We start from the raw sequence: 12,184 nt of genomic DNA on the forward strand, positions 1-12,184 counted from the left end.
TAAAGTTAGGAAATAGGAAATGAAAATGGTTATCAAATACATCTATTTCTTAAACTTCAAGAAAGAGAAAACAGAAAACAATAATGCCAACAAACATACTTTGGATGATTGCTTAATTTCAAACACGGTAATTTTGAGAGATATGAAATTGTTTCAATTCTAAATTCATTCTGTGAGATAATAGAGGTGCACTGACTAAGTTTAAAGATGGATCAAAATTTCTATGATAAGATACACTGATGAGAGAAAATATCAATGGTAGTAATCAATAAAGGACGACTTTAAAAAGACTCCATATGCTAAAATCTCCCATCTTCACATATAGAACGTCTAAGGTTAAGATACATATATGTCTTTCTTTTTATTTCACTAGAAAAAAGAAAAAGTAGGAAAGCATGTTGGATGTAGATCAATACGTCATGTCTCACCAGCTTCACTGCAAGTGGGAAATTGTTCAAAATTGTGTCATGAAGAAGTTCTGTAGTTAATTAGTTGGTTAATTTAATTATTAAATATGTAATATTTAATTATCCCATTTCTAGGTTAAAAATTCAAGATTATTATATCTTATAATTTTTAATTGTACATGGTTCACAACTTCACGTTAAGTGAATCGCGTTCAAGTAATAATCTAAAGGTTTATATAGTATATGGAAAAGGTTAGGAGCTTTATCCTAGTAACATTATGGATATACAACCCTTTACAATTGTTACAAATGATTTGATTCAATTCGCTAATGTGGAAACTCACGTATATAAAGGGTTTGTATAAGATCGGACTAAAAAATAACTAATATTTTTTTGTAAATTAAATATGTTAGATTAATATTTCCATATGATCAATGCGGGTGACTCGATCTTGATCCTTAGTGAGCTATGAACTTTTGCATGTGTAGTCGTATCGTTTGATTTGCACGGTGAGAGTGACCCAAATTATCGACTCAATAAGCTTATCATTTTATGGACTTAAAATCAAATAGGGAGTTGAGAACAAAACTTCACAAAATAAAATTCACTAAGTCCCAAATAAGATTAAGTAGATGGATAGTTTACTTAACTGTTGACTCTGGTATTTGAACAAGGGGTCCATCCTCTCATTGACTTATAAGTGGAGTATCATATACGTATGCCGTTTTTGTTTAGCCTATTTGTTCGGATAGTTGAGATAAACGTTCTAATACATTAATCAATTTCTTGACTAAACTAGATGGTCGATTGATTAGTTTGAGATAAATGCTCTAATACTTTAATCTCTGTTTTTTGTATAAAAATTGACCTATGCATTTGGATTTTAACATTATAGTTACGCAAGGTTTTTAACGTCAGTCCAAAAAGTATTGTTTAGACTATACAATTATTTATTTAAGTTTCTTACCTTAATAAAAAATTGTTTGATTTTAGGGGTCTTTTAAAAACTATAATAAAGCGGCAAAATATTTACATTGTATACAACAATTCCGAAAATGGAAAAGTCTATAGGCCCACAATGGAAAATACCAAAAATGCTCTGTCAACCACGTTGTCAACAACGCGCGTAATATATTTTGTACACAATCGTTTAGATTTGACTATTGTTTGGTACAAGATCGTTTAGATTTGACTATCCAAATCTAAACAATTTATTTTTTCAATTCTATTGTTTAATTTGGTTACAAGATGGTTTAAATTTGGTTATAGGAATGTTTAGATTTGGTTGTTTAGATTTGGGGCCAAATCTAAACAATTTTATTTTTCAAAATTTGGTACATGCTAAACCAATTTTTTCAAGATTTTTTTAGAACACGATCGTTTAAATTTATTTATGTGACCATTTATTTCTTCAAGATTGTTTGGTACACTATCGTTTAGATTTGGCTAAATGATTTTTTTGTTTAATTTTTTTACGCAATCGTTTATTTTTTTACACGATCGTTTAAATTTGGCTACTCCAATCTAAACAAAATTTTTCAAGATTTTTTATACACGATCTTTTATATTTTGTTACCCAAATCTAAACGACGCAAAAAAAGAAGAGCAAAAGATGATGAAAAGAAATCACAGTGGAAAAAAAAGAAAAGAAAATTAAGAAAGACGATAGGAAAAAAATTAGATTTGGTTACCCAAATCTAAACAACATAAAAAAAAAGTAAAAAAAAAAAAGAAAAAGAAAAGAAGAAAGACGATAGAAAGAAATCACAAGGAAGAAGAGAAAAACAGAAAGGCAAACCTGAAATATTTTAAAATAGACTAACTTCATGAGTTATATTACACGGGCAGTAAATATTTATAAAAATCTCCTTTCGTTTTAAATATTAAAACTATTAATGGTTCTTTGTCCGTTTTAAATAAAATGTTGGATTTTAATTTTAGAAATAGTTAACTCTGGTTAGGGCACACAAATCCTAATAGTAGAGTAAATTTGAGACATCAATTACATCTATATTCGACTTTTCAAATTTTTGTTTACCTTCTTGTTTGAAAAATTAACATACTCTAAATTTATCTTCTTAATGGCTTCTTAACGACGATACATTGCAAATTCATATATTTCAGCTACAAAATTGCAATTAAAGTCCAGTAATTTGAAGAAAATATTAATTTTCTACCAAAAGAGATGTTCACAACTTAATAACTTTGTTGAAGTATCACACTTTAATGTCTCTAATGAAAATTCACTATTTAATGACTCCAAGTAAGTGTTAGTATTATTTAATGACTGTTTTTAATAATCGCTAAACGATGACACAATAAAGGTTGTAACATTATATTGGAAAAGTTTAGAATTTTTCGTCTTGATATGAATTTTTGAAAAAAACAAAATCGTGAAATGGGTTTTAATGACTCATTTATTATCCTCCGTCCATTTTTTTTTTTGCTGCTAATCATTAGATATGAAAAGTCATTTCTGTTCTAATAAATGTTATGAATCCAATAACCATGAACATTCAATATGAAATTTGAATTAGGGAACCAAATATCCTGACAATAAGAAAAAAAGCAATGGATTTCTTCCTATTCTTAAGCTTAGCAAACTTGTAACCTTAGCAACAATTGAGGTTGAAAGTTGATGATACAATATTCCAAAGCATTCGAGAGCAATTAACCAAAAATAGAGGAAAGGAGAGAGAAGGAGAAAAGTAATGTAGATATGACATTTGATCCGCATGGTAACGTGAAACCATGCAACGTTGTGTGGCCCTTTCACATGATAATGGCGTCACAATGATAGGATAGTGTGTAGCAACATCGTCTTCTTTTGTTGCCTTCTTCCTTCGGTGGCGGCATAGCGTTGCACGACGTCTAATCCTTGAAGGCATTTTCGTCCTTTTCTCTTCCATTTGATAGGGTTAGTTTTATTTTGATTACTCTATACATTCATCTATTCTAGCTCCATCTTCAATTTTATCTCCTTGGTGTCAACGCCTATAAGATAACCAATTTAACAACAATCCTAGGTTAAGTTAAGTGGAATGGAATAACACGATTCAAGTGCTATAAAAAACCAACCGTCTCTTTACATCTCAATAAAGTATATGTCAAATTTACTAGTATTATGCTAGAAAATATATCTACACCACATATACCATCATTTACTTTTTGGTGTGTTTACAAATATTAGAAATATAAATATACATTTCATATATTATTCAATATACAAGACGATATATTGTATTTATTGTCTTGTTCATGCATTTATCAAATATAACTTTTTCTTTTTCTTGAAAGATCCATTAAAAACCAACTAATCATCAATCTGTTATGGCTTATGAGATCCAATAAAGAATATTAAAACCCCAAAACCAGAAGATGGGCTACTGTCAAGAGAAGGAAGACACGCACGAGAATGTTGTATATATCAAATATACCTTGTATTTTTATTCGACACATTGTGTTGATTCTTATTATCATTCGTGAGTGCTACAATTTTCAGATTTTAAAAAAACTTTTCTTGCTTAGTGTTAGTTCTAAAAAGAAAACTATATGGGAAGATATGAGTTTAAGGGTACATGTAAACTATTTATAGGAAGGAACACTATCATTACCGATGCATGCAACATAATCACTACATAAAATCAAGGCAAAATTTCAAATATAGAAAAGTTGACAAAATATTGAATTTTATCTTTTGGTAATTTTTTTTACGAAGTATAAATAGTTACGTTCTATTTTTATTTTTTTTTTGAAAAAATTCCTAAAAGTCAATATCAATACATTTGAATTAGTTAATCAATAAATGGACATACCTCAAATCATTGGAGTGGGTCATCATTTGATAAAACTATTGCCACGCCACCACTATGGATGATTTTGTGATCGATAAAGATCACGCAAGTAATTAATAAACAACGGAAAGAGAATAAGTTTAAACAATATGGTGGTCAGTTATCTAAAATTTAATGTTTTACAAGTTAATATGACAATCAAATGTAGCAATAAATATAACAAACATAAATTTGAACAAGAACACAAAAATATCAAATAAAATTAAATACATTAAATATAAAAAAAATATTAATATATGAAGAAACACCCCGAAGTAGTTGTAAGTATAACAATTAGATTCAAAATATTAGCGTATATAACATTTTTAAAAAATTCAAATATAGCAAAATCTGTCGAAATCTATCATGGATAGAATGATAGAAGTCTATCAATGATAGACTAGGTTAAAAATATTGATCTGTCGCTAATAGATCAACAATATACTTAGACTTTGTATATTTGTAATTTTTTTTTAAAAATGTAGATATGCTTTTGATTATTTGGGAAATTGCTATGAATAGCACAAAAATGAAACTACTTAAATTTTTTTCTTCAAATAAGCTATAGATAATTGAATGAATTTTGATATACTTAGTAGATAGTTTCAATATTTTGCTATTTTTTAAAATGTCCTCGTTATTATTCCTAATGCTATTATAATTACCTTATACTTTAATTTAATTTTTTTTTTGTAAATAATAGAAGTAAATAATAGAATTGCTATATTTATGAAACATAATAAAATTTTAAATTTTATAGACATTAATATAATATGAAAATTTTCTATATTTTATATATATTTTAGTTCATTTTACGATACCACTATTTTATTTAAATGAAATTATAGGAGAAAATATACTTTATAAGAATTAAATATTTGAATTTGGTTAAACCAATTTAGAATATAGTTATCTATTTTAATATGAGATATTAAAATATAAATACATTATATTAGGAGAATTTGATAATCAAATAGGACTCAATTGCATTAAAAAAAATCATTATTTTAGTTTTTTATATTCGAATTATTCTTTTTAATGCAGGCAAACATTATTTTTGGGCTATTTTCAAATATAATGAAAAAAAAAAATAAAAAAATATATTTATAAAATATTAATATCTTTACGATGGATCATAGTAGACTGCAATGTATATTATGATAAACATAGATAATAACCTTATCTTGTAGTACAATTAGATCATAAAAAATAACTTCTTCAGCAAATATAAATAGACCTTGAAGCTTTTTGGTGGAATATGATGGATGAAAGTCATTGTAGGTGAAGAAGGGTTCCTAAAAGCTATTGGTCCCATGAGAGTCATAGTAAAGAAAGATCGATTCAACCTAACCTCCTGTAAAGATGGAGCAAAGGAAGATAAAGACCCACCAAACCTAAATAAATTGCTTAACCTTCCTGTAATTTGTGTTTAATTCTAAATAAAATCAAAGCAATCCAATGTTGCTGCTGCGATCCAGTTGAATAATCCTTTATTAAAATATTCAAATCACATTTAGATGTTCTACACCTATTTAAGAGGCAAATTAGTACTATAACACATTATTTAACCTTCCTCTTCATACACTACCAATTTTAATAGACCCGATCTAACATTTTCTAGAAAATTAAAATCGTAGTTAATGGTGAAATGGAAACACTATAAAGTTGGCTACAACGCTTCACTTTCAATGCATTCTAAAATAGAAAATTAAGTTATTTCATGAGATAGAGAATCAATTAGACCAACAATGCATAAATCAAACTTCTTCATGCTCAACTCACCCATAATTATTCAGATCACGAATCAACTCACATTGGAGTTCTACCAGACCCGAGTAGCTGGCCGACTATATTGGTTACCTGAAGTATGACAAACTAAGATTCAACACAATAACTAAATAACCAATATATATATATATATATATATATATATATATATATATCGTTAAGATGAATTCAAACAGTCAAAAATGGGCAATGCAAGTTCAAGCAAAGACATTGTTTTATTGTAAACAAGTTGATCGAAGAAGCGATTTCTTTCAGACTAGGGAGGAGTGAATTTAAAAATTATGTTCAAGGAAGCATCTAAGTTATGTGAGAAACTGTGGCTAAAAAATAGTCCCATAGACTATGTATGGACCTTAACCATGTCTTGGAATCCAAATAACACGAAACACAAAATAAAACTATATATATTTCAATATCAAAACAAAAGTTACAAGCAATACCTTTGAGGAGAGCCGTCTCTCATTCAAAGTACCACACCTAATCAATCTCCAAAGTAGTTCCCTTCGCTATAAGATCTCTAACTCTATTTATTCTAAGTCATCCTTATTTAATTACCATTTACACCTTTCTCAAATATCCTATCAAAACTCCAAATACATCTCTTATTAGTACTCTCACATCATGAAACGTCAATTCACGATAATAGGCCAGCCAACTGATCAATCCAAGAGTTTCAATCATTGTGTGTATGAAATAACTTTAATTTGGAATGCAAGGGAAAATGCTTTAACTCTTTGAAGACAGTCCACACTCATGTCAACCCGAACAGAGTTGGATTGGTTTCGACATACACCTTCAACAAAGAGGTTAAGAGGTTTGAGTTCCTCGATCGATCTGCATGTTTATTTAAAAAAAATTACTATTGACTTTTGTTTGATTAGAAGACGCCTGGTTTCATTCATCAGTATTGATTTGTAGAATGTAAGTAGACAACAAAAACACGTGGTTTCATTTACATTTCATTCCAAACACTACAGAGATTTTATTTAAACATGTTATTTGAATAAGAACAATATGATTAATAAAGAGATTGGTACGATTTCATCATCACATATCTCATCTCATAAACTAAAAAACAGAGCACAAAAGATAGAAATCAGCTTACAAGGAATCTGAGCTGAATATTTCCACCCATATTCAGCTCGGATTCCATGTACCTAAAATAAAATAGATGGTAGTTGTTAAATGACAAAAGGCCATGCATAAATCTCAAAATGAATAATGAGACAGAGTCAATCTTATAATGCTAAAAACAACACCCGTAAGAAATTGAATTATATTATTAGAAAGCATGCAATATTCAAGATTAGACAACTGTCCAACCTCTTATCAACACGTTTGTCAAAACATGATTGCGTAAGCCAAAAACAAAAGTAAGGTATGAGGTTCAAAGTCTATGAAGCAGGTAGAAATGTGAAGCTCATATATCTCAATTAAATAACACATATAAAACCTTTCTCAGTGAAAGTGCTTCTATGTATCTCATTTTCCAGATATTTTTATTAAAAAGGTGAAATAATAAAAAGAAAAAAATGTATGTAAAACCTACTTGTTGAACAATTCAACTCGATCTTCCATCTCCTTTTCTGTCATACCAAATATCTACTCAAATGCAAAAACATGAAAATAAGTTTGTGTTGATAAGTATGAATTCATGATCTACATTTAAGTTGTATATCAACATGATAAAGTATATCATGAAAAGCTAGTTAATCAAACATATTCATCACTCCAGATGGCCAGAGTTCAGTAACAAATGTATTAAAGCATAAAAGATAAAATTAAAGCTTAAAGTCAGCTGTGTAATGAGTGGCTTCCATTCAATCAATGAAAAACAATTATCTTTCCACCATCTCTCCCCTTCATACCCTAACAATTACATTTTTCCAATTTGGAGAAACTCACAACAATAATCCATAATCGATCTCGGATCTCTCAATGTACTCAATCTCAGTCCAAGTACTAGAATCCCAAATCACAACTATGAATTTGCAAAACAAGGAAAACACCGAATAAAGAAATAGAAACTAACCTGTTCCTTGTCTACGACTGATGACATATTGTTCGCAAAAGCCATTGAGACTCTGAATCAAAGAAAAGAAAATCACAATTCCAAAACTCGATTACGAATACTTAAACTGGATACTATCCATTGAAACATAAACAATAGAACAAGACATCAAGGAGACATAAGGAGTTTTGTAATTTTCTTTCGCTCCTCTCCTAGCTGCTTTCCATGACAAGAAATTTCAATGTCTTTAGTAACACTTTACTCTTTTTTACCACTACTTGATGGGAGAAGATTATCATCATCATCATAAGACCGACTTGAACTCAAAAGTCAGTTGTAGAATGAGTTTTACGAAAGGAAAAGAATGCATCAAGATATCATCCGCCCTCTAGTTTTCCAAACACCAAATTTCCTCTAAATTGTAAACCTTAAAGATGGATGGCTATGGGTTATATATTTCCTTCTTACCACTTGGTTGACTCCCACAATAAAAATCAGGGAGATGGTATCACAAATCAGAGTAGAAAGAATAAAAAATAAGTGAGCTGTCTAAGTTTCTAATCACTTCTCTGAATACTATTGAACAAGGATATATAATTAAATTTTCCTTCAACCACTAGTTTAAGCTTTTGGGTAAACTATTGGTTAATATTACCTTGGAGTAGGTGGTCTAGGGAAGTTCTGTGTTCAAGTCTTTGTATTGTTGTTCCTCCTCAATTAAAATTGATTTCCACTTGTTGAGGAGTGTTATGCATTCCCCTGTATCTTAAGTGCACAAGGCTAGACTTAATTTACTATGAGAAAAAGGTAGTTATAGTTAAAAATTATCCCTTACCTACATCTAAGTTTTTGCTCTTTGCTTCATACTTCCTCTATCAAATGTTTGGTAACTTTGGTCAATTTAATGAATTGACATTTCCATTTGACACCTGAAAGTTTCAATCACTAGTTCAGATATAGAAGCAAAAAACTATAGAAAATAAGCAGTGATCAAATGGAATAAAAATCAAAGCAATTACATCCACGGATAGCCAAAGAATATAGGAAAACTCAAATGGTCAGAAAGCACAAGGTTTTGAGCAAGCATCGTTTAGGAATTTGATGTTTTTAGAAATCAAAGGGTCAAAAGGACAAGTTTTCTTAACTAGCATGGGTTGGGTCTAGTGGTAAAAAATGAGACACGGTCTCAATAACTAACCAAGAGATCATGGATTCAATTCATCGTAGTCATTTATCTAAAAAAATTAATTTTTTTCGAGTTTTCTTGACACTTAAATACCAGGTAACTTTTTATAAGAATTTTTACCAGCATGTCATTTCTACGTCTAGTAATTTCCCTCCATTTACACCTATTCAACTTTTAGTTCCTTCCACTATCAAGTGTTTAAATCAATGCCTCCAAATACGAAATAAATAAATAGCAAACAATACTCATAAACCAACCAATAAATCATCGAATAGAACCCAAAAATTATGTAAATCAATCAATTAAAAAGAACAAAATAAAAGAAAATAACTCCTCGAACTCAACAATAGAACACCAACACAAAAACCAGCAACCACAAACAATAGGAATACTCATGACTACGTACTAATCTTAGATAAATAATAAGAATACTCACCTAGTTTGTTCTCTATATGGTTTTATCACAAATCTTTTGTGAAAGCAAAGTTAGACCTAGAAGTAGAACATTAGAGAATCTAATACAATCACGCAGAGAATTGCAGAGAACAGAAAATTGAATAAATAAGCAACTAAATCAGTTCAAGGCCCGAGATTACATTGCTAGGTTTCAAATGCAAGAAGAAAAAGCAAAAGGGTATCGAGCTACACCGTTAATTAAGCTGAAACAGAGTGAGATTGGGTAAAATTTGAAGCTTAAGAAGGAAAGTTATAGAAAGAAGGAGATAGAGTACCTGAAGTGAAAAGTGGGTGTGAAGGTTCAAGAAGCTCAAAGGGTTGTAATGGAAGCAATTGAGGAAGCTGAATAAATGGAGTTCCCAAAGCCATGTGTAGCTATACAAATGGAATTCAATTTATAAAACCAACCAATTCAAACAAAAGCAAAACTAAAACTAAAGCTTAAGCATGCTTATAAGGAAGAAAACTGGAAAAAAAACTTGTAGAATCTCTCCGAAGTCGTTGATTTCTCCACCACGAAATCTTTCCCATCTTCAAGATGAGAATCAACGTATCGTGGACTTCTGTAATTTGGTGAAGGAAAAGTTTTGAGAAAATTCTTTTTTTTTTTTCTTTAACAGAGAGAGCAGTGCAGAAAAATTCTATATATCTCAACCACCTTGAAAGAGATAGAAGAAAATTATCAAAATAACTCTCTCATTCTCTCTGCACTATTTTATTAATTAAATATATATTAATAAAATAAAATTAATATAAATTTAATTCAGATTATATCATATATAATACAAGCAATACTTTAGATCTCTTATATGATTTATAGTGCTAATTTGAATAGAATCCATATTGATTTAACCTATAGTTTATTTATAAATCAAATTCATATTATTATTATTATTTAAATCATATTCAAATATTAACTTCTCTTAAACAAAACTTTATATTATAATGTATCAAATACATTCTATTAATTGTATCATATACAATTTATTCCTTTTAATCAATTTGAACCATTCAAATTAAATCAAAATAAATTTAATTCTCATTTATCATTATTGAGTTAACAAGGGAACCTTATAAACCTACAGATTACAGTTGTAATGATATGAGATTAATTTAATTAAAGAGTTTAATTAAATTAATCTTCATTCATTAACTATCAGTCATTTTACTAAAAACTAATAGTTACACCTTTCTTATATTTTTGTGTCCATTAGATATAACCAATCAACAATACAATGACCCTTCACAAATTGCTTGTAAGTACAACTAGACCAAAAATTACCGTTTTACCCCTATAGTTACATTTAACTCTATAAGTACCATTAATTTCTCTAATGAACAATAATTATAGTCCCACTATAACTAAACTCCTCTCGGGTCAATAGAGGGTATGATGTCACATTGTTCAAGTACTGGAATCAGCCCTTAAGAGAGCAATTTCTCTTATTACTCTATCTATAGAGAATGGGTGAATTTCTTCTTGTATAGTTATGTTTCTAGCTCCCCAATTAGACAAATCCTCAAAATGGTAGGCATATTGAGTCGGCAACATAGGCCACTCTCACCCATGCAAATCAAAGGATCGATTTCATAGGCAGGAGTTCACAACTCACTTAAGATTCCGGTCAAGTCACCTATGATCATCCTGGTGAAATTGTAGTCTCAACTAGTAACAGTGTTAATAAGAGAGACTATTCATTCATGGTCCGATCTTATACAAACGTTTTGTATAGAATACCCCCGCTCTAATGTCTTGATATGAATAATTAGGATCAAATCATTAGTAACACTCTAGAACAATTGTAACAACTACAAAGTAGGTCGTATTCGTAGTCTCACTAGGATAAGGTATTCAGCCTTATCGCAGACCATTTAGGTTATCACTTAAACATAATCCACTTGTGTGTCTCCATATACATATTTAGGTTACATAAGATAACCTTGAATGTTATTTTATTGGTTTTGTGGGTTAATGCAACTAAATGTCAAATAAAAATAAAATATTTTATTTTATTTTATTAGATAAAATATTTATATAATATATACAACTACAAACTACAAGACACGAGATTTAGAGCATCAATCCCAATAGAAGCAAAATAGAGAGGAAGAGTGATCACAATTGATAAAAAAGAGAAACTAGAGCAAAGAGAGAAGAACTAATAAATTAGCGTTCAAATTACAAACCAAAAATACCATGCAAATTTTGAAAATACACTTAGCTCTACAATACATAAAAAATAAAAATAAAACTTAAGCTAGGTGTGATGGTGAGAACTCCACCAATAAAATAAACGGAGTACTACTCTAGTTATCAATTAATTTTGGGATAAAACATACCTCGCCAATATATAATCTATTATTTGTAAAAATAATTCTAGATTGAAAAAAAAAAAGTTAAAATGTTTCTACTATAGTAATAAATTAGTTGTTGATAATCATTTTTTTCTTGTTTTAAAAAGTAGGTCTATCATAAGTATTTTCATTTCTAACATTCCTTAT

General features: G+C 29.2%; 1 long non-coding RNA gene across 6 annotated transcripts; it reads right to left on the bottom strand.

Moving 5' to 3' along the window:
• Window positions 1-2,911: 2,911 nt before the first annotated feature.
• LOC103501591 (uncharacterized) lies at window positions 2,912-10,354 on the bottom strand. Of its 6 annotated transcripts, XR_007816260.1 has the most exons (10): window positions 9,958-10,354; window positions 8,876-8,969; window positions 8,696-8,799; window positions 8,062-8,113; window positions 7,579-7,631; window positions 6,470-6,863; window positions 6,024-6,101; window positions 5,479-5,595; window positions 4,224-4,275; window positions 2,912-3,402 (listed from the first exon to the last, which is right to left on the bottom strand). It is a non-coding gene; the product is annotated as an uncharacterized LOC103501591 (long non-coding RNA). The 6 variants fall into 6 exon arrangements; XR_007816255.1 differs by lacking the exons at window positions 2,912-3,402; window positions 4,224-4,275 and having other exon boundaries at window positions 5,395-5,595; window positions 9,958-10,352; XR_007816259.1 differs by lacking the exons at window positions 2,912-3,402; window positions 4,224-4,275; window positions 5,479-5,595; window positions 6,024-6,101 and having other exon boundaries at window positions 6,406-6,863; window positions 8,696-8,820.
• Between the last annotated feature and the right edge of the window lie 1,830 nt (window positions 10,355-12,184).

This window comes from Cucumis melo, chromosome 12 (assembly GCF_025177605.1).
Source record: "Cucumis melo cultivar AY chromosome 12, USDA_Cmelo_AY_1.0, whole genome shotgun sequence".
NCBI classification, from domain to species: Eukaryota; Viridiplantae; Streptophyta; class Magnoliopsida; order Cucurbitales; family Cucurbitaceae; genus Cucumis; species Cucumis melo.